This window comes from Lolium perenne, chromosome 1 (genome assembly GCF_019359855.2).
Source record: "Lolium perenne isolate Kyuss_39 chromosome 1, Kyuss_2.0, whole genome shotgun sequence".
Taxonomy (NCBI): Eukaryota; Viridiplantae; Streptophyta; class Magnoliopsida; order Poales; family Poaceae; genus Lolium; species Lolium perenne.
This window is the reverse complement of record NC_067244.2, coordinates 129,378,792-129,382,240: the sequence shown is the minus strand read 5'-3', so window position 1 is coordinate 129,382,240 and position 3,449 is coordinate 129,378,792.

Below are 3,449 nucleotides of genomic sequence, written 5' to 3'. Positions count from 1 at the left end.
TTCCATCTTCCAAATCTTCTTGTTTTTATCAACTGGTCTTTCCGGTTGGGTAATGGCATTGTACAAAGAACTTACAGAGAATTTTCCATTGGAATGTAAGTTCCAACGAAATCCATCATGCCCTTCAGACAACTGAATGGATTCCAAACGTAACAGTAAGGCATTTCATGCGAGAAGTCTCGGACCGATTAAATCTCGTCTAAACGTCACTGTCGGGGGTGAGGTTGCCATTACTAATGCAGTGGTATCACTTTTGCGATGAACAATGCTATATAACACTGGATATTGTTCAGAGAGAGACCTATTACCTAGCCATGTATCCTCCCAAAAACCGTATCTGCGATACATCCTTAATATTGAAAGTACCATATCTGAAGAAAAATTTCTTCGTTGCCATTAGGGTAGCCCAAAAATGCGAGTCTCCCGATTTCCAAAGGATCTGGGATAACGCTTTGGTGCCTATGTATTTTCTTCTAACCATGGTCTGCCATACGCCATCTTCGGTTAGTAGTGAAACAATGAGATCACGGGTGACTCGATGGCCCTCCTCGTGTCTAATCATGTATATATATAGACATAGTACATCTTGAGTTACAAGTTAACTTGAGGCTTAATCCTAAACCCTAACCGCCGGCAGCTGGGCTGGGCCAGGCCGGTCGGTTGCCTAACACGCCCCCGCAGTCTGAACTGGGAGGTGTAGCGACATGAATACTGGACCTAAACTCCTAAAACAAAGCCGTAGGCAGCCCCTTAGTGAAGATGTCGGCGTACTGGGAGCTGGATGGTACATGAAGGACACGAACAGCTCCAATGGCGACCTTCTCTCGAGCAAAATGAATGTCAAGCTCTATGTGCTTCGTCCGTCGATGCTGCACAGGGTTAGCCGAGAGGTAGACAGCACTGCCATTATCACAGTAAACAATTGTGGCAGTGTGCACCGGGCGCCGCAACTCCTGCAGAAGGTGATGAAGTCAACAAGCTAGTCTCAGCAATCACAGCAGCCACCCCACGGTATTCGGCATCAGCACTTGAGCGCGAAACAGTGGGTTGCTGGCGAGAGGACCAAGATACCAAGTTATCGCCTAAATACACACATAATCCCGAAGTAGACTGATACGTCTCCGACGTATCGATAATTTCTTATGTTCCATGCCACATTATTGATGATATCTACATGTTTTATGCATACTTTATGTCATATTTATGCGTTTTCCGGAACTAACCTATTGACGAGATGCCGAAGGGCCAGTTCCTGTTTTCTGCTGTTTTTGGTTTCAGAAATCCTAGTAAGGAAATATTCTCGGAATCGGACGAAATCAACGCCCAGCATCTTAGAATCCCCGGAAGCATCCAGAACACCCGAGAGCCACCAGAGAGGGGACACAGGCCCCCCAGATGATAGGCCGGCGCGGCCCAGGGGTGGCCCGCGCCCCCCTGTGGTGACACCGCCTCGTTGACCCTCCGACGCCGCCTCTTCGCCTATTTAAGCCCCCTCGACCTAAAACTTCGAGATGGAAAAGCCACGGTACGAGAAACCATCCAGAGCCGCCGCCATCGCGAAGCCAAGATCTGGGGGATAGGAGTCTCTGTTCCGGCACGCCGCTGGGACGGGGAAATGCCCCCGGAAGGCTTCTCCATCGACACCACCGCCATCTTCATCATCGCTGCTATCTCCCATGAGGAGGGAGTAGTTCTCCATCGAGGCTCGGGGCTGTACCGGTAGCTATGTGGTTAATCTCTCTCCTATGTACTTCAATACAATGATCTCATGAGCTGCCTTACATGATTGAGATTCATATGAGTTTTGTATCACTATTCATCTATGTGCTACTCTAGTGATGTTATTAAAGTACTCTATTCCTCCTGCATGATGTAATATGGACAGTGTGTGCATCATGTAGTACTTGGCGTAGTTTATGATTGTGATCTCTTGTAGATTATGAAGTTAACTATTACTATGATGGTATTGATGTGATCTATTTGGTTATGTTGATCTATCTTGCACTCTAAGGTTATTTAAATATGAACACTGAATATTGTGGAGCTTGTTAACTCCGGCATTGAGGGTTCGTGTAATCCTACACAGTGGTGTTCATCATCCAACAAGAGAGTGTAGAGTCTAGCATCTATCTATTTATTTATGTGATCAATGTTGAGAGTGTCCACTAGTGAAAGTATAATCCCTAGGCCTTGTTCCTAAATACTGCTATCGTTGCTTGTTTACTGTTCTACTGCATCTGTACTACCTGCAATATTACCACCATCAACCACACGCCAGTCCTGGACAGCAAAGCACTTTTCTAGTGCTGTTGCTACTGCTCATACTTATTCATACCACCTGTATTTCACTATCTCTTCGCCGAACTAGTGCACCTATTAGGTGTGTTGGGGACACAAGAGACTTCTTGCTTTGTGGTTGCAGGGTTGCATGAGAGGGATATCTTTGACCTCTTCCTCCCTGAGATCGATAAACCTTGGGTGATCCACTTAAGGGAAACTTGCTGCTGTTCTACAAACCTCTGCTCTTGGAGGCCCAACACTGTCTACAAGAATAGAAGCTCCCGTAGACATCATAGACCGACGTGTATCCGGGCAACCGGCCCAATCAGCATCCGAGTAGGCAACCATGGCATGAGAAGAAGTGGAGTGGAGGACGAGACCGAGATCAAGAGTGCCCTTGAGATATCGGAGAATACGTTTGATGAGTTGAAAGTGGGAGTCTCGAGGATCATGCATGTGAAGACAGACTTGTTGAGTGGCATAAGAAATTTCAGGTCGAGTCAGAGTAATGTATTGGAGAGCTCCGGCGAGGCTGCGATAATGGAAGGGATCATAGTATGGGGAATCGCTGGAGGCTGCAAGTTTGGGTTTAGTGTCTATGGGAGTGGAGGATGGTTGGCAATCACGCATACCCGCCCTGGAAAGAATATCGAGGATATATTGACGTTGAGAGAGATGTAGAGTGGTGGAGGTACGCGTCACAGAGATACCGAGGAAATGGTGAAGAGGACCGAGGTCCTTCATTGCAAAGGCTGAACCAAGGGTGTGGATTATAGTGCGAAGGAGAAGGGCGGAAGAGGCGGTGAGAATAATATCGTCAACATAGAGAAGGAGATAGGCGGTTTGGTCCCCTTTGTGAAAGGTGAAGAGAGAAGCATCGGTGGTGGAAGCAATGTACCCGATAGAGAGAGCATGAGCAGCGAACCGCTGGAACCACGCCCGCGGGGCTTGCTTGAGACCATAGAGAGATTTTTGGAGACGACACACATGAGATGGATATCGAGGATCGAGAAAACCGGAGGGTTGCTAGCTGTATACCTCTTCGGTTAGATCACCACGAAGGAATGCATTTTTGATGTCGAGTTGGTTAATGGGCCAGCCTTGAGAAAGGGCAAGAGAAAGAACAATGCGGATGGTGGCGGGTTTGATGACAGGGCTGAAGGTTTCAT